The sequence below is a fragment of the Phocoena sinus genome, chromosome 1 (genome assembly GCF_008692025.1).
Source record: "Phocoena sinus isolate mPhoSin1 chromosome 1, mPhoSin1.pri, whole genome shotgun sequence".
NCBI classification, from domain to species: Eukaryota; Metazoa; Chordata; class Mammalia; order Artiodactyla; family Phocoenidae; genus Phocoena; species Phocoena sinus.
Window position 1 is genome coordinate 37,608,465 of NC_045763.1, and position 19,492 is coordinate 37,627,956.

Here is a 19,492-nt window from a genome sequence, read left to right on the forward strand (position 1 = left end):
GGCTCAGTAGTTGTGGTGCATGGGCTTAGTTGCTCTGCAGCATGTGGGATCTTCCCAGACCGGGGCACGAACCCGTGTCACCTGCATCGGCAGGTGGACTCTCAACCACTGCGCCACCAGGGAAGCCCTCTACTCACTTTTTGATAGTCTTCAACCTGGTTCCTACCCACACCACTTTACCAAAATTTCTCTCACCAAGGTCACTAATAACCTCCACATTGCCAAGTCCTATGGACATACTCCAGGGTCCATCTTACTAGATGTCTCAGCAGTATGACTCAGCTGGTCACCCCTTCCTTCCTGAAACACTTTCTGTTACTTTCTGTGGCACCACACTCTTCTGGTTGATCTCTCACCTCTGCACCTACTCCTTCTCTTTCTCCATTGCCAACTCATTTTCCCTGACCCGGACTGTAAATATTTTTATTGCATTTCCCTTCTCACTCAACCTTCTCTCTCTACACAATTTCATCCACACCCATATCTTTAATAACTAGCTATATATCAATAATTCAAATTTATGTTTCCAACCTAGACTTCCCTTCTGAGCTCTGAACACTCTGTCTACTTGACATTTTCTGCTTACTCATTTCATGGCATTGAAGACAGAACAAGAGTCCAGGGTCAGAGAAGTGGGAGTGAATGCTGGTGTGTCCAAATCAAACAGGAGGGACAGGTTGGACTGGGAGTGGAGAGGACGGAGAACATAGAGAATACACTGTTTTATAGTCCCTGGAGCATGCAGCCTGGATGGTTCAGTCTCTTTTAAGGGACTAATGAAGCAGAGACACAGTAACAGGTATTTTGCTTCATCCTTCATCTGTAATGCCCTTCCTCTAGATCAGAGAACTGATTCAGCCTGCAGGTTAGGCTTGCAAATTCTGAAGAAATATTTAAATAAGAGAGAAGGTGCTTTTTAACCAGACATTGGGGAAAATGTTTTAAATACATGGAATTCTTTTTTGTTCGGTTAAGAACATAAGCTTGTATATAACTTTATTTGTTCAAGATTATTATATTTTAGGGACTTCCTGGCGGTCCAGTGGTTAAGACTCTGCACTTGCATTGCAGGGGGACATGGGTTCAATCTCTGGCTGGGGAATTAAGATCCCACATGCTGTGCAGGGCAGCCAAAAAAGAAAAAGATTATTTTATTTTACATATTATGTTTTAAAACATTTTAAATTCAGAACATAAATTACAAATTCACTAATTTAAATTTTTTTTTTCCTTTTTTTTTTTTTTTGCAGTACACGGGCCTCTCACTGTTGTGGCCTCTCCCGTTGCGGAGCACAGGCTCCGGATGCACGGGCTCAGCATCCATGGCTCACGGGCCCAGCCGCTCCGCGGCCTGTGGGATCCTCCTGGACCGGGGCACGAACCCGTGTCCCCTGCATCGTCAGGCAGACTCTCAACCACTGTGCCACCAGGGAAGCCCTAAATTATTTTTAAATATAAAAAAATGGAGCCCACAAACTGCAGAACTTTAAGAACAGAGTATTGTTTGCCAGTCAGAAAAAGCCATCAAAATTTACAAATATAAGAATACGATGTCACTTGGCAACCACCCTGAGTCCTCCTGCCTGCTGGGATTAGTTACTCTTTAATATCCAAATAAAGATTACTCAAGCCACTGCCCCACAGAATGTAGAAGTCTGTGGCAGTGTTCTGTATATTCCTTGGGAAGAACTCATGTTCTCCTTATCACTGATTGTCCTGTTCTCCAGTTCACAAGGACTTCTTTATTTTGCTCAAGTATCTTTCTTGGACCTGGCCTTGCCATCTTTTCATTTCTTCTCACTGTTCCAGTCTCTCCAAGTTGTCCAGGCCAATTCCCCTAGGCTGCCCCCAAACTCCAAATTCCCCTCACTTCTTACTTTCTCTGGCAGAACAACTTTTCCATCTTCATCTCATCTCTTCTGCCCTCCTCTCTCCCTAACCATTCCTCTTCCCTCCCCTGAGAATCACACATCGTTTTCCTCAACCAAAAGAACCACCTATCTGTGCCATGAAATGCTATCTATCTCCTGAAAGTGAAAATGAGCCATGATTTTTTTTTCTGAAGAGCAATTTCTTCCCACTCCAGAGAGAAAATCATTCCTTTAACATCAACATCTGCCTCTGTGCCTCAGCATATACTGTTCCCTCTGCCTGGAACAGCCTCCACACTCCTCCCAATCCCCTTCATGGCCCACACATCCTACCCAACTTCAAGTCTCACTCAAGCATCACCATCCCCATCACTTGGTACATGTTTACTGACTGAATAAATACATTCATTATGTCTTCTCAACTGTCAAATACAAACAGCATTCGTTTCTAGAAAAGATCTTTAAGAAAAATAGAGCAAGATTGACTCAGACTTAATCTAATGGATCTCATATTCTGAGTTACTACTGCCATCAGTTTCTGCTTCTGCTGCTGTTATTTCTAGAATTTGCATTGGCTCCTCCAAGTAGAAGGTTAGCCAAGACTGGAACATGCTCTTTCCTCCCTCATGTTCCTTTGCTCATTTAATTGATGTATTTCCAGAAGGAATGGAAATGGCTTTTGATGGAGTATGCTGCTCATCAGAAACCCAGCTGCCTCCCTGTGGTCTGTACACCGTTTTCAAAATCTTTCTGGCATGTTTTCATTTGGTCAACATTTGGGGTTTGCATTTCTGCCTCTGCAAGTGGAATAGCTGCAACAGTGGCTATTAGCTAATAACACAGTTCTTCCATTTCTTACAAATTCTTCTCCAGATAAGTTTGGAAAAGGGCTGCTTTCACATTGTAAGTAAGAGGCCAATTTAGAAAAAAGGAATGCAAACATTCATTCAGACTCAGTCTTTTTTTTTTTTTAATTGGGGTATAGTTGTTTTACAATGTTGCATCAGATTCACTCTTAAGGTAGAGACAGATAACTATGCAACATGACAGTAATATTTTGATAATCACTTATTGTGTTGTTGGTTCTATTTACCTATAGCATTCCTATATATATTGCAGGTTAGCAAAGCAAATGTTTCATTGGCCCCAGTCTTCTGCAAAATGTCCTATCATTAACTCATAATATATTGGGTGTTCTGTTGTTTCCCTTTTCAATACTTTTATTAAAATTATTTTGAGGTGTTATAACAAAGCTTATTATTTCTTGTTCCTGAAAATGTTTCATCTATCCGTACAAGACACAGAGACTTATGCCGTTTTTTTTTCTCACACAGGTTTTATCATCTGGTCATAATCTGACTTTAAAAGAGGTTTGTTCAAAAAAAAAAAAAAAAAAAAGAGGTTTGTTCAAACTTGACTATTGAGCAAACAGAAGAGTAAAACAAGGTAGTGATTACTACATGGGCTTTGGAATCAATAAACCCCTCTACATACTGGCTGTGACTCTGGACAAGTCATTTCAATTTTATGAACTCTAGGATGCTACTTTATAAAATGGGAGGTTACATAATAACTAAGGATTTCAACTAAGGATTGTAAGAATGAAATGATTTTAGACTTGTGACACAGCAAGCATAGAGCCTGAAACACAGCAAGCACTTAAACAGGAGTTACTACTCTACTACCTCTACTACTATTATTATTGTGCCTTTAGGATCTGAAAAATTCCCAATTTCCCCTCAAGTTTCCTTGCCTGTTTTGATCAGTGCTGTCCCAGGAAAAAGTGTAAGCAGTAAATAATCTACTTTCATACATGATTTGTTCATAAAATCTTGTATAAAAATTAAATGTGTGAAAATTTAACTTTCTATTTATCAAGGAAGAGAAAGACATCTATTCTTAATGTGCAAATATATGTGTATAAATATGTATAAAATCTCAAATTACATATCTGATGATATATTTCCAGCATTTTTTACCTATTCTTTAATTATTTTTCCATCCAAATCAACACAAAATGAACTGAGTTACATTCTCATCCAAATGAGAATAAAGTCAGCACTTCCAGCTTAACTGAATGGTAACTATTTTATCTCAACTGCAATATGTTTATATTTTATCACCACTATCAGCAATTTCATTTTTCAATTTTCCACCTATTTATATAAAATACCAGTAAAATACATAAAAAATTCAACGTTGGACAAATATTACTGTACCAGCAAAAATGGAAAGACCAAACTGTTGCTTGGCATTGCGTGATGGATCAAAACGTTCATTTATCAGCAAACGTGCAAACATTCAAAATGCTTTATTTAGAGGTATCAAAGTGTAATGTACAAAAGTACAGGTTGTAAGTAAGTCAAGAACTACCCCTACTGCACTTTTGACAATATTTCTAAAGTTAATGCCACTAACAATTTTTTGCAACAATTATTCACCTGAGGATGTTAATGGGCAATTCTTTTTAATGATGCTGATGTAAGGGAGCAGAGGAGACTTCTGGGCAGAGAATGCTAGGAAGAGCAAGAACACCATGTCCATAGCCATGAAAGATTTTTAATGTGTGTAGCCAGCACTAGTACATGAGATGGTGGCCATCTGAATGTAAACTGGAACTATACATTTCATGTGTCAGTGTTTGTAAATGTCTTGTCTGGACTGGAGCTTTTTGTCTCTTTCTCAGAAAAACTTTCAGTTTGGAAATGTTTTTATACCAGAGTGCCTCGTGGCCAAAAAACCAAAAAGCATGGAACAGAAGCAGTGTTGTGGTAAATTCAGTAAAGACTTCTTAAAAAATGCATTAAAAAAAAAAAAAGAAAAAGTAAACAAGTACTTCAACAGAAAATTGTCCATGAAGGTTCACAGCAGCACTATTCACAATAGCCAAAAAGGTGAATGAATGGATTTTTAGAATTGTGGTATATCCATACCGTGGAATATAATTTATCCATAAAAACAAATGAAGCACTGATACATGCTACAACTTGGATGAACCTCAAAAGCATGCAAAATGAAATAAGCCAGACAGAAACTAGCACACACTGCATGGTTCATTTTATATGAAATATCCAGAATGGGAAATCTATAAAGACATTAAAGCAAATTAGTAGTTGCCAGGGTCTGGAAGAGAGGAGGAATGGGGAGGGATTGCTCAATGGGTGTCTCCTGGAGTGATAAAAAAGTTTGAAACTAGAGAGAGGTGGTTGTCTACAACATTGTGAATGCACTAAATGACACCGAAAGGGACACTTCAAAATGGTTAATTGTACGTTATATGAATTTCATCCCCATTTTTTAAAAATGAAAGAAAAGTAACAAAACAGTACCCATAAACAAAAAAGTAATGAAATTATTCCTTCTCTTATACAAATGGATAGAGAGCATTCTGTTTTTCAATTATATGCATATTTTTATTCTTTTATTTCAGAGACATACAGTACTTAAAAGAAACAGCAATGATCCAATACTACTAAATAGTTACATATAACTCTTCCTTTTGCTGAGTTGTTGGGGGGGTTGGGATTGTAGTGAAGTCTGAGGAGGAGAGTAAGATCTGTATAAAGCCTTTTTGTACTGGTAAGTCTCTGTCTCCTCAAAGAGATGTCACATTTCTTTATTTTCTATAAAGCAACTTCCTAATGGGCATGTAGGAAACTTAACCTGTGTAACCTTTGTGGGGTTACATGAAGATTCCAGGGTCAAAGTGTCCAGAAGTCCCCTCTGGTCATCAGTGATCAGTCCCTTGCCCATATGGCTTGTCTCTGTGAAGACACAGCTCACAAACCCTCTCAGATCTGCCACTCGGCTGCTTCCTGCCCTGCTTGGGGTATAGGACTATGCCTAGGCCCACAGTCTTGGGATGACCACACAGCCATGCCCTCAGAGTCCTGCCACCTCTGGAGGGGAGGGTAGAGGCCCTTTTACTTGGGGAAAACACAGGCCTCTCCTTCCTCCATACCAAGAGAATCTATTTTTAGTTTGGGGGACACGTCTCTTTCCTCCAGCCTTATTCTCTCAATGGAAAGAGAAACCAGGAAGGTTTGTCTCAAACCTCTCCCAAAGCATCAAAGCACAAAGCCTGCTGTCTTTTGAATGAGAAAAGAAAAAAAGAAAATTATTTTGCACAGTTTCTTCAATATCCTTTACAAATTACTGAGCCCTTCTCTCTAGAGAGCGTCATACATGTCACCTCTGATGTGCTCTAGGGTACACATGATAACTGCATGCCTATTACAATGGTTTATGCTCAGTCAGGATGCTGGGAAAGTGTCTATTCACCATGGTCCCAGTGCTCCCACTCCCCACTCACAAACAGAAACCCAGCAGAGATAGTCTTCTAAGGTATATGGGTCTTGGGAAAACATCTGGATTCAAATCCCAACCCTGCCACCGACTGACTGCATGATCTTGGACAAAGTAGTTGATGCTTATAAGCCTTTCATTTTTTCACCTGAAGAGCAGATACATCAGGATTTAGTCAATTTCACTCATAATCCATTTTTGTCTCCCTCTAGCATGCCTTCTGTACCACAGAGATAACTATATTTCCCAAATGTCCTTGCAGGTAGGGTTCTGGATGAGAATTGGGTTCCATTAATTAACGCACTTACATAAAATGGAAGTCAACTTAGGCTTTTGGCTGTTTTCAAGGTTATGGTAACATGGAGTTTTACCACAGCACTATTCCAGTTCCAGTCTGCATAGTGGGGGTCAAAAAATAGTAGCAGCAAAGGTGATAACTGGACTACATGTTCCAATGTCCAGTCATCAGCTTGATGAGTTAAACAGCCATTGTGGCAACAGCTACAGCAGCTTCCTGGTCCTCAGAATACATCTACAATTATGTGTTCTCAAACTCAGTGATTCCAGTGACAGACTTCTGATTCCCCACCTACCTTACTGTGACAGAGTAACTTCCGTGGCAAGTCACTTCTTCAGTATTCTGAGGATCATTCCTTGAGGCTTATCCTAGATTTTTCTCATCCTACAGGTGCTCTTTTGTAAGCATCTAATTCCCCACATTAAATTCCTTTTTGTTCCATTTGAATGGTTTCTGTTTCCTATACTGAACCTCATTGGCTTTTTTGAGGATTTAAAGAGATAAAGCATTTAAAGCAATCAGCCCAGTGCCTGGCATATGGAGAGTGGTCAAAAAATGATAGCAATTATTATTACAACACTGCTGTCTTCCACAGCAGCTGCACCATTTTATATTCCCACCACCAATGTATGAAGGTTCCAATTTTTTCCATACCCTCATCAACACTCGCTATTTTCCATTTTAAAAACTATTACAGCCATCCTAGGAGATGTAAAGTGGTATCCCACTGTGATTTTGATTTGCATTTCCCTAATGACTAATGATACTGAGCTGCTTTGGAGAAATGTCTATTCAAATCCTTTGCCCGTTACTAATATAATATTGTAAGTCAACTATACTTATACTTCAATAAAAAAATAATAATGTAATGGGAATTCCCCGGCGGTCCAGTGGTTAGGGCTTGGGCTTTCACTGCCACGGGCCCAGGTTCAATCCTTGGTCAGGGGAACTATGATCCCACAAGCCACGCAGTGCAGCCAAATAAAAATAAATAAATAATAAAAATTAATAATGTAAAACTGACCCAATCCCCAATAAATTTGAATAGGCTAGGAAATAAAGTGCATCACACTAAAAAATAAATTAAAAAAAATTTTAAGCCCTATGAATATATTTAGATTTCTTCCACACAGAAAAAAATCCTTTGCCCATTTAAAAAATTGGGTTATTTGTCTTTTTGTTCTTGAGTTATGAGTTCTTTATTTATTCTGGACATTAGATTCATCAGATATATTATTTGCAAATATTTTCTCCATTTTGTGGCTGTCTTTTCACTTTTTTGGGAATGTAATTTGAATCACAAAAATTTTTAATTTTGATGAAGTCCAATTTATCTGGGGTATTTTTCCTTTTGTTGCTTGAGCTTTTGGTGTCATATCCAATAAACCATTGCCTCATCCAACATCAAGAATATTTATACTATGTTTTCTTCTAAGAGTTTTACATTTAGGTCTTTGATCCATTTTGAGGTGTTTGTTTTTTGTTTTTTTTTTTTTCTGTATGAGGGTCTCTCACTGTTGCGGCCTCTCCCATTGCGGAGCACAGGCTCCGGACGCGCAGGCTCAGCGGCCATGGCTCACGGGCCGAGCCACTCCGCGGCATGTGGGATCTTCCCAGACCGGGGCACGAACCCGTGTCCCCTGCAACAGCAGGCGGACTCTCAACCACTGCGCCACCAGGGAAGCCCGAGTTAATTTTTTATATGGTGAGAGTTAGGGGTCCAGTTTATTCTTTTGCTGTTGACGTTCAATTGCCCCAGCATCATTTACTGAAAAAACTTTTTTCCCCACTGAATACTCTTGGCATCCTTGTCAAAAATCAATTGACCACAGTTGTATGGGTTTTTGGGGGGCTCTCAATTCTATTCCATTGATCTATTCCAGTAGTCTTTCTTTTCATGACAGTAGATCATTGTCATTGAGCTCTGGGGTCAGAATGCTAAATTTGAATCCTGGCTCTACTACTTACTTGCTGTACAACTTTAGGCAATTACTTAACCTCTCAGAGCCTCAATTTTCACATCCGTAAATGGTGTTAAAAATAATATCTATTACAAAGGGAGGTTGTTAACAATAACTATGATAATGTTCATAAAGCACTTAGTTCTGGAACATAATAAATACTCAAAAGTATTATTATTATTTTACCATACTGTTTGTGTTAGGCAGGAATAGAAACACGTTTCTCTGGAAACACGTGAAGGGAACTGTGTAATAGGTATGGTATTTCAGTTTACTTAGATTGAGTACCTGATACATGCAATAAAATACAGAAGATTCCAAAATAGTAAGGAATAGCCTGGGGCTCTTTCTGCCTTTGTTGAAATTGTCGATGGCTTACTTGGCCCTTAAAATGTGTTTAAAAAAGGGACCTCAGAGGCTGCTGCATCTAGATGAAGTGATATATGAAGATAAGTGGTTCCTACAGACTCTGTATCTGGGTCAGACCTACAAGGCTGACACTCAAAATGGCTTTGGGCTGTTCACCTATTGGTCAGTCCAGTCATGTGGTACAGCTATGACTCTAGCCACAAGGTGGACACCTTAGGCTGGATTCCCCCAGAAGGTACAGCCTGAGATTACTGTTCAGGGGCAAGTAGTTCACTATAGGAAGCAATCCCAGGGACCAAAGGGGGTGACTAGGGATAGGGAAACACAGAAGGGAAAGCTAATTCAAGGGTCCATACTTGAGTTGATCACAGCTGTGGAAACTGGGGCTTGATCGTGCTGGAACCTTCTGAAGAACTGTGAAAACCACCTCAAAATTGTCTGCCTATAGGCCAGAGGAGGGGAGAATTTATCCTTCAACTCCCATCCTGTTGGGTCAAGGGTTTTCTCATGAGTTGTTAGTACCCTCACACTTCCAGAAGCACCAGTGTGAGTGCCAGGTGGTTCCCACAGAAGCCTGAGAAGGAAAGAGAGATGCCTGGAGGAGCTTAGGTGAGGTGCTGTTACATGACACATGTGTGAAGCTGCTTCCCCAGCAATGATGGTGTCAAAACAGGACCAAGAGGGGCTTCCCTGGTGGCGCAGTTGTTGAGAGTCCGCCTGCTGATGCAGGGGACACGAGTTCGTGCCCCAGTCTGGGAAGATCCCACATGCCGCAGAGCGGCTGGGCCCGTAAGCCGTGGCCACTGAGCCTGCGCGTCCGGAGCCTGTGCTCCGCAACGGGAGAGGCCACAACAGTGAGAGGCCCGCGTACTGCAAAAAAAAAAAAAAAAAACAGGACAAAGAGGATATGAGGTGAGCACAAGAGATAGCCAACACTAGCTGGCCTTCAGCATGGGATTAATTGTTGTCTTTTCATGGTGGTTGACTTCGTCTGCTGGCAGGGACAAGAAACAGCTAGATTAGAGTCCTAAGGAAACATATCTCTGTTCTTTATCTTGTGCTGAGCTCTCTCTCCAAACTGAAGACCAAGTACAGTCAGCCCCCCAAAAGCCACGGGATCCACATCCGTGGAATTGGAGGGCTGACTGTACTCTGCCATTTTATATAAGGGACTTAAGCATCCATGGATTTTGGTACACACAGGGGAGGGGGGTGTCCTGGAACCAATCCCCCACAGATAATGAGGGACATCCATACATGACTTCCCCTGATTACAAAGGCTGGCTTTATTTTTTTATTTTTATTTTTTTGGCCACACCATGCAGCATGCAGAATCCTAGTTCTCCAACCAGGAATCAAATCCACACCGCCCTGCAGTGGAAGCGTGGAGTCTCAACCACTGAACTGTCAGAGAAGTCCCTGGCATTTTAAAATAGCAAAGGAAAAATAACTGTAGACTCCTAGAAGAGTCGAGTCATGAATGTAGAGGTGTCGCAGTGAGGGGTGTGGTGCAGAGATTGAGAGGGAGAAATCGTATTCATTGGGGAAAATGATGAGGGCTTCAAGCAGAAGGTGGCATTTGGGGACAGGCCTTGGAAGGACAAATGGACTTGGGTAGGCATGTTCTTGGGATCGAGGACTCAGCAACATCCCAAAAGGTCCTCTGCCTAGAGTGGAAAATGGGGACCAGGAGGACAAAAGAGCAGATCTTAGAGAAAATAGAGACTACTCAAAAGGAATAAAAAGAAACGAAGATCTAAAAGTGAATCTTGTTGTTGTCCCTTTTAGTTATCTAGGAGGGTGTGTTAATTTCCTATTGCTGCTGGAACAAATTACCACAAAATTAGTAGCTTAAAGCAACAAAAATTTGTTATCTTACAGTTCCGGAGATCAGAAGTTTGACAAGGGTCTCACGGGGTTAAAATCAACTGACTGATTGGCAGGACTGTGGAAATGGGGAGAATCCATTTCCTTGCCTTTTCCATCTGCCAGAGGCAGCCCCATTCCTTGACATGTGGCTCCCTCCTATCTTCAAAGCCAGCGATGGTTGAATCATTTCTCACATAGAATCACTTGAGCTTCTGCTTCTATTGTCACACCTCCCTCTCTGACTCTCATTCCTCTTTGGCCTCCATCTTCCACTTTTAAAGACCCTTGTGATTACACTGGACCCACCAGGATAATCAATCAGCTAATTAACAACCTTGATTCCCCTTTGTTATATAACAGAACACAGTCACAGGTTCCAGAGATTAGGATGTGAATATCTTTGAGGGTCCATTACTCTTCCAACAGAGGGGATAAAGGAATAAATATGAACTCTTTCCAAGCCTGTCCATGCTCTCTGAATGTCCCAGCCTCCACTGTTGAGGAAGGTCTTGCTGTCCATGGGTATTTCCTTGTCCAGGGCCATCTGGTTGCACATCCTGCCTGCTGCAGCCTCACAGATGGGTTGGGGGCAGTGACACCGTGCAATGATGCTGTGTGCAACTTCGGGACTCCTCATTGCCCTTCTGTAGCTTTCCCACATTGGGCCTTCTCCAGCTCCTGTCCTTGGGCATCCTCCAAAGAAGGGAAGGGGGTTCCTTTCCTTAAACTGCCTTCTGTGTAAGGGAAACTAAACATGAAGTCATACTGGTACTCTATGTCCACAGAGGACTCTAGTCAAATCTGTGTCTCATAGAAGGAAGCACGAAATCAAATATATGTGGTAATACTAAAAACCACTGAACTGTACAATTTAAAATTAATTTTTGGGGGGGCCACACCACATGGCTTAGTTCGCCGACCAGGGATCAAACCTGGGCCTCCAGCAGTGAAAGCGCTGAGTCCTAACCACTGGACCGCCAGGGAATTCCTGAAAATTTTATAGTGTGTGAACTGCAAATCAGTTTTAAAAAACAGTGTTACTGGGAGTTCCCTGGCAGTCCAGTGGTTAGGACTTGGCAGTTTCACTGCCAGAGGCCCAGGTTCAATCCTTGGTCAGGGAACTAAGATCCTGCAGGCCACGTGGCACGGCCAAAAAAAAGAAAAAATAGTGTTACCAAAAAGTCTGTGGCAGGATTACTCATCCCTTCGTTAATTCATTGAGTTGCTAATATACTCACTGATTCTGCATATGTTTGTTGAGTGTTTACTAAATGTGAGTGCCAACTCCATCAGTGCATGCTCTCTCTGGTAACCATCTTTTAGATGTGAACTCAGCTCACCAACTGCCTTCCCTGAGAATAGCCTTTTCCCAATCCACCTACACAGCTGGAGCCCTGGGGCCCTGGAAGCCATGTTTATCTGACTTGACTCTAACCCCTTAACCCCAGCTGACTGGACTCAAGCTGGGCCAGTCAGATTTCTCTCCCATGAAACTGGGACTTAGTTTTGGCCCTCTTCTCTCCACACGTACCATACCATCCCTCAAAGCTACCACCCTTCCCCGTGGCTTCATCTATTATAATGACTCCCACATCTATAAGCAGACCAGCCTCTGGAGCTCCACAGGTGTCCATCCAACCGGCCCCTGGGCAGCTCCACTTGGATGTCCCACAGGCACATCAAACTCTATCTGATCCTTCATTTCACTCACATCAGGGGCTGCTTTCTATTCTCTTTTAGAGACACGAGCTAACATCCCAATCAAAGCCTCTAGGTCCTGAGGCAGGGACTGTGTCCTGGATTTCTTTGTGTCTTCCACAGCATCTGGCACAAAAACTCACACTTGGTAAACACTGACTAGTTAGTGGGTTGAGTTTGGGCTACCTTACTCAAATCAATTATAGGTTCATTTTAGCAAAGGCTGCAAGCAGATATTGTCAGAGTAGAATTGCTTTGGTGATTGGCAGTGTAATGTTTTAGATTTTTTTAGCTAAGTCAATATACTAAAAATAACTCCCAGAGTTCCCAATTGCTTTTGGACACGATGTGATTTATCAAAATTCCCAGCCCAAGGAGGAGAGAGGAAGAACAAAGTCCTTGCCTCCAGTGTTTGGGAAAGTCATAGGCACCAAATGGCTTAAAGCCACATTTATCTGTGGAGTTCTGGGGCTGAGTGCATTGCCATTGTCTGCTTTTACCACGACAGAGAAAAAAGAGTTAGCATTACTGAGCCCTTGCTGCGTGCTGGTTACTTAACCTATGTCTACATCGCTGTTATGGGCTAAGTTGTGTGCCCCCAAAATTCCTATGCTGAAGTCCTTATGCCCAGTACCTTGAAATGAGACTGTATTTGGAGATAGGGTCTTTAAAGAGGTAGTTAAGCTAAAATGAGGTCATATGGGTGAGCCCTAATCCAATATAACTGGCGTCCTTATAAGAAGAGATTAGGACAGAGACACACACTGAGGAAAGGGCATGTGAAGACATAGGAGGAACATGGCCATCAATAAGCCAAGGAGAGAGCCCTTAAAAGCAATCAATCCTACAGAAAATTTGATCTCAGACTTCTAGCCTCCAGAATTATGAGACAATAAATTTGTTGTTTAAGCCACCCAGTTTAGGGCTTCCCTGGTGGCGCAGTGGTTGAGAGTCCACCTGCTGATGCAGGGGACACGGGTTCGTGCCCCAGTCCGGGAGGATCCTGCGTGCCACGGAGTGGCTGGGCCCATAAGACATGGCCGCTGAGCCTGCACGTCCGGAGCCTCTGCTCCGCAACGGGAGAGGCCACAACAGTGAGAGGCCCATGTACTGCAAAAAAATAAAAAGCCACCCAGTTTGTGCTACTTTGTTATGTCAGCCCAAGCAAGTTAATACAGTCCCATTTAATCCTCCTATCAATCTAAAAAATAAATTATTAGCTCCATTTTATAGATAAGGAAACTGAGGCAAGGAGAAGTGAAATGACTTCCCCATCTTCCAGCCCACAAGTGACACGGTGGGATGGGAGCCTAGGTTTACCCAACATAGAGACCCCATGGTAACCAATGTCCTTCATTCTCAGGGCTCTGGGCCACTCAGAGATCTGACAAAACTGTGGTGTGCTCCCACTGACCTTTCCTCTCTCCTTGACCTTTGAGGGTTCCCTTGATGTCTCCCTCTCTCTGAGCACCCCACCCTAACCTCAGGCATTGTCAATGACTTCCTGGCACAACTAGCTCCTTGGTCTCATTCAAAACACTCAGAAATCTTTGAGTGCCCTTGTGTAGATGCTCTTTCTTGAAGCCCTAACATTTTAGGGTCTGCCTCACCCCAATATCATGAACTAGAGTTAGTGGAGGTGGGGGCGGGGTCTCTCCACTACTGTCCTCATCTAGAAAGCTAGCCAGAGGGCAGGACAATTGTCCAAGCAGAGCACTGCACCAGTCCGACCTCAGGGTGGTTCCCATGCAGCATTTTACTTAATCCTCACAACAAACCTGAGTTAGGCATTACTATCATCTTCATTTTACAGATGAGAAAACAGAGGCACCAAGCAATTAAGAAACTTGCCCAATACCACATAGTGACACTTGACCTTCCTAAGAGTCAGGGAAGGCCTCCTTGAGAAAGCACATTTGAGCTGAGAGAGGACTAGAAAATGGAAGAACAGCATGTGCAAAGATCCAATGGCAGGATGGAGCCTTTGCATGTGAGGCGCTAAGGGAAGATCATGTGCCTGAAGCCCAGAGTAAGAGGAGAGAAGGGTAAGTTGAGGCAGGGGCTATGCTAGGCAGGGCCTCGGAGGCCTCGCTGAAGGTTTGGGTCTATGTCATAAGAGCAACAGGAAGCCATCAGGTTTTAACCAGGGAGATGACGGAATCAGGTTTGCCGTTTGAAAAAACTCTTTCTGAGGACAGTGTAGATAAAAGATTACAGGGAGAGTGTAGGGAGAGCATTAGGGTCCATGGCAGTAATCCAGGTAACATGGATTAGGACAATAGCAGTGGAGGTAGGAGTGTAGATGGAGGGACTTCCCTGGTGGTCCAGTGGTTAGGACTCTGTGCTTCCACTGCAGGGGGCACGGGTTCAATCCCCTGTTGGGGATCTAAGATCCTGCATGCCACATGGCATGGTCAAATAAATAAAAGAAAAAAAAAAAAGGAATGGAGAGGGAAATAAATAAATGCTTTTAAGAGCCCTTTAAGAGGGAAAGTGACAGCATTTGGTGATAGATTGGACACAGGGTGAGGCAGAAGTTGAGGTCCCACGTTTCTGGCTGGTACAACTAGCTGGTCAGTACATAGTTCATTCAGACAGGGAACACTGGACAAAGAAAAGGTGTGGGAGAAACTGTGTGTTCAGCCTTAGGTATGCTGAATTTGGGGTAATACACTCAAGTGGAACTATCCAATAAGCAGTGGGGTACGCAGGTTTGAAGGTCAAAAGGGAGGTATGGCCTGGACATGACTATTTGGGAGTCGTATCCAGGACCAGTCTATCTACTAGGCATGGGTAGGCCTATTAGTGCCCCAATACTCTTAGGGCTCCTCAAAAAAAAAAAAAAATGCTTTAATCTCCTTTAAATCAGAAAAAAAGTTTATTTTATTTTACTTTTTTAAAGATACTTCTATTTCTTTTTTTTTTTTTTTTGGCTGCCTTGGGTCTTCGTTGCTGCGTGCAGGCTTTCTATAGTTGCGGCAAGCGGAGGCTACTCTTCGTTGTGGTGTGCAGTCTTCTCACTGCGGTGGCTGCCCTTGTTGCAGAGCACGGGCTCTAGGTGCATGGGCTTCAGTAGTTGTGGCACGTGGGCTCAGTAGTTGTGGCTCGCGGGCTCTAGAGCACTGGCTCAGTAGTAGTGGCGCATGGGCTTAGTTGCTTCGCGGCATGTGGGATCTTCCTAGACCAGGGCTTGAACCCGTGTCCCCTGCATTGGCAAGCAGATTGCCAACCACTGCACCACCAGGGAAGTCCCAGAAAAAAGTTTTAATAAAGATGTTTTAATAGATAATATTAATATATTCATCTTTACACCAATGCAGTCATAAAACATAATTTAAAAAGAAATTGTTTGGGCTTCCCTGGTGGCACAGTGGTTGAGAGTCCACCTGCCGATGCAGGGGACATGGGTTCGTGCCCCGGTCCGGGAAGATCCCACATGCCGCGGAGCGGCTGGGCCCGTGAGCCATGGCCGCTGAGCCTGCGCGTCCAGAGCCTGTGCTCCGCAACGGGAGAGGCCACAACAGTGAGAGGCCTGCATACCGAAAAAAAAAAAAAAAAAAAAAAAAATGAAATTGTTCTGTAGGAAGGGGCCCACAAAAGTCGTAATGCTGCCCTGGTTATATTAGTAAGGATGCTTTCTACCACAAAATATCAGAAAGTCCACTCTCAATAGCTTCAGCAGTGACAATATTTAATTTCCCTTGTTCAGCATTAGGGTGGCCTCCAGGGATGGCAGGGCACCCATGCCCTCAAGGACAAAGACTTCTTCCAGCTCTCCACTCTGCCATCCCTGCTGTTGGCTCCATTCTCAGCTTGGGAGCACACCAGCTTCAGTAGGTCCAGGACATATCTAGACTTGACAACATTCCCAGGAAGAGAGCCACTGGGAATGTCGCTTCCAGTGATTCTCTCCTAGGAGTGAGAAAACCTTTCCCAGAAGCCCCCCAGCAAGTGTCCTCTTAGTCTCACTGGGTATAACCCCATTCCTAAACCAGTTACTGGCAAGAAGGAAGGAATTTATACGATGGGCTCAGACTGGGGTGCTCATCTGGGGTGCGTCAGAGGTTAGGGAGTCTTCTAGACTCTCTTCTCTAGAAGTCTTCCTCCAGGAGGTGGGACCTGAAGCCAAAAGCAAGGATGAGCTCACCCAGGGAAGAGTGTTCAGAAAGAGAAGCACAGAGGACGTGGGAGCTTCAGCATTTCCATCTACTGAGGGCTAAAGGAGCAAAGGTTGAATCAGTTCCTGCTACAGAGGGGCTTCCTGTCTGATGGAAGAGACGCATCATTAAACACAGTTGCAAATGGACTGGAATGTGAGAGCAGACTGGGTTGGAGGCCCAGCTGTGTGTTAATACGTATGTGACTGGGTAGGTTTCTTAAGCTTTCTGCCTCAGTTTCCTTTTTGTATAGTACCGTACACATAGTAGATATCAAATAAATGCAGCCATCATTGTTTTATTATCATCCACATTATTATATATAGGCGGCAGGAAGCCACTGGAAGGGAATTAACAGGCAGATTTGTGTCTAGGTTAGATGGCTTAGGCAGGTTGTGCTCTGTCCCTGCTCTGGGTTTCCTCTTCACTAGGTCACTGTGAGCAACTCACTGAGTTTCCCTCTGGCTGCCCCCAAGGCTGAATGCCACCAGAACCCTCCAGGCCCCAGCAGCATCTCCATAAAATCTGTGTGTTGGTTTTAGCTGCACTCCTGTGCTTTGGAATTAGGATAAATTACTATCCCTCCTTTCACTCCTGTCTGATTACATTGTTGCCACTCAAAGAAATTAATCAGGTTTATTAAGCATGACCTCTCTTTTGTAAGCCCTGCTCCCAGTCAGCCGATATGTAGTACCTGTCTGCTGCTCTCCTAGTTCAGTTCCAGTTGGAGAGGCCTCAACCTTTCTCAGTGCTCCGGTGGGGGCACCGACAGGCGGCCGAGTGGCCACATCTTTTGTTATTTGCAGAGACTGATGTTCTGGGCTGGATTGGACAAAGACAGGATGCTCTGCTGTAGTGAGCACAAGGCCCTTTGTTGCCATGGCTGTGGAAGAAATAGGAACAAAAGGGATAAACGTTGCATCCAAATATGCTAATAATTAACACTTAACACCATGGATATAAAAAGCATTTAATACTAAATTACTATGATCATAATAGCTATTCTTTATTCAGTCCTACTCCATATGGCATCATGGCTTGGTAGTTAAGTACATGTGAACTGGAGCCTGACTGCCTGGGTCCAAATCCTGGCTCTGCTATTTACCAGTGTGGGCAAGTTACTCACGCTCTTTGAGTCTCAGTTTTGTATCTATAAAGCACGGACAATGGAAGTACACAACTCATAGGGTTATGTGAGTTCATATTATGCTTATAAAGCACTTAAACATGACCTACCACATAATAAGCACTCAATAAATATTATATTTTTATATACATTGGTCAGCAAATTTAGACCTCAAAACAAACATATGATGTAGACATTATCATTATTATTATTATCCCTATTTATCAATTGAGGAAGTCAAGACTCAGAGAGGTTGAATAACTTTCCCAAGGTTACCCAGCAAGAAAGTAACAGAATCCAATTCTGACTGACCCTAAAGTCTTGTGCTTTCCACTGCACCAGGTCACTGTCTTCCATGAGCTCTTGGCAAGACGTCCCACATCAATGTGATGGTACAGTATTGGTAACTTTCACAAATTCCTCTTCCCTTTCATCACAGTTGGAACTAGGTATTTTCAGAATGAAGGAAAGAGGAATCCTGTGGACAAGGCAGCTTAAGCAAAGTTTCTCTTCTCTCTGCCCCTGCTTTATGCCCAGATCCTCAGCCTTCCCTAGAATGTACAAGGCCCAGTTCTCTAGTGGAAGCTGGAAAGCCAGCTAGGGAAGAGCAGAGACATGGCCCAACTCTGGGTAAGACTTGCTCAAGTACCACCCATCTGATGGCTTGGCTGGCAGAGTGGAGCCACAGGGAAGAACCTGGCCATGGGGTGCCAGGCCATACCAGTGCCAGGGGCTGGCAGGTTTGAGGCCAAGATGATCCAGGACAGATCTTGCACCCTAAAAATCTTTGGACATCACCAATAAAATAAAGTAAAACAGCACAGCCCAAAGCACCTTCCTGCCGGAGAACTTAAAATTCTTGAAGGATGCCTGCATTTTGTCTTTTAATGTAAAGGAATCCCAGAGTCTGGCTTATCACACCTCCTGTGGAGCGGATATCTGGTTGCCAGACCAGTAAGTGTTCATCAGGGCTCTAACCACTGCACAGCCTAGTCAGGCCTCTGCCCATTCTTCCACACAACCAAAGTCAGGCCTCTGCTCATGCTTCTACACAACCAACTCTTGTTTTGTATTCAAAAGCAGTTCAATTCCTAAACAACCATCTGGGCAAAAATAAAACTCAGCCTTACAAATATTTCCAGGAAAGAGGGGCAGTTGGCTATCTCATTAATTGCAACACTCACTGAGCCTAAACTCTGGGCAAGGCACTGTACTTACCATGACCCTTGTCACATCCCCACCCATCCCCCCACCCCTCACTTATCTCTTGAGTTTATGGCTAGCTCCTGATGGCCCCTCCCTTGTGCCTCTCTCATGTCCAGATGTCCATTTGCAATCAGATAAGGCCTGGTTGGGTTCATCCTGGACTCTGGGAAACATAGCCTTGGCTTCTTGATGAATATACAGCCTGGTGTCAGGATGACAGCCTGTGAAGGGGCCTCCCTGGAGTCCCCAGGCTATGCCCACACCTAGTTCAAGACAGCAGAGACTTCTCTGATGTGGACAGGCAAGCTGTCAATGCTATGTGGATCCCCTACCCCCCACTCAGGCCCTGATCACAGACCCTCTTCCTCAACCCTTTCCACCCACACCTGCCTCTTGCCTCCTACTCACACTCCTGGGGCTCTCAAATGGTGACTAGAGAAGGAAGGAAATGGCCAGGCTAAAGATTCAGTGAAAATAGCTGAAGCTTTGTACTCGGACAGATAAGGGTTTGAATTTCACCATGTTACTTAACAGCTGCGTGACTTGGTCTGGTTACTTGAGTCTGGTCTCGAGTCTCAGTTTTCTAATCTCTGAAAGGAAAATAATCTTCTGTACTCTTAGGGTTTCTGTGA

The 19,492-nt window shown here is 43.4% G+C and overlaps 1 long non-coding RNA gene across 2 annotated transcripts in view; it reads right to left on the bottom strand.

Annotated features, from left to right (window-relative positions):
• The window catches only part of LOC116745737, a 37,813-nt gene that overhangs the window by 11,735 nt on the left and 6,586 nt on the right, over positions 1 to 19,492 (bottom strand). Inside the window, exons 2-3 of one of the 2 annotated variants that reach the window (XR_004347641.1) lie at positions 17,223 to 17,411; positions 15,970 to 16,490 (exon numbers count right to left, since the gene is read on the bottom strand). This is a non-coding gene — a long non-coding RNA (uncharacterized LOC116745737). Of the gene's footprint in view, positions 1 to 15,969; positions 16,491 to 17,222; positions 17,412 to 19,492 lie in introns of those variants that run through there. The other variant, XR_004347596.1, reaches the window with a different exon arrangement.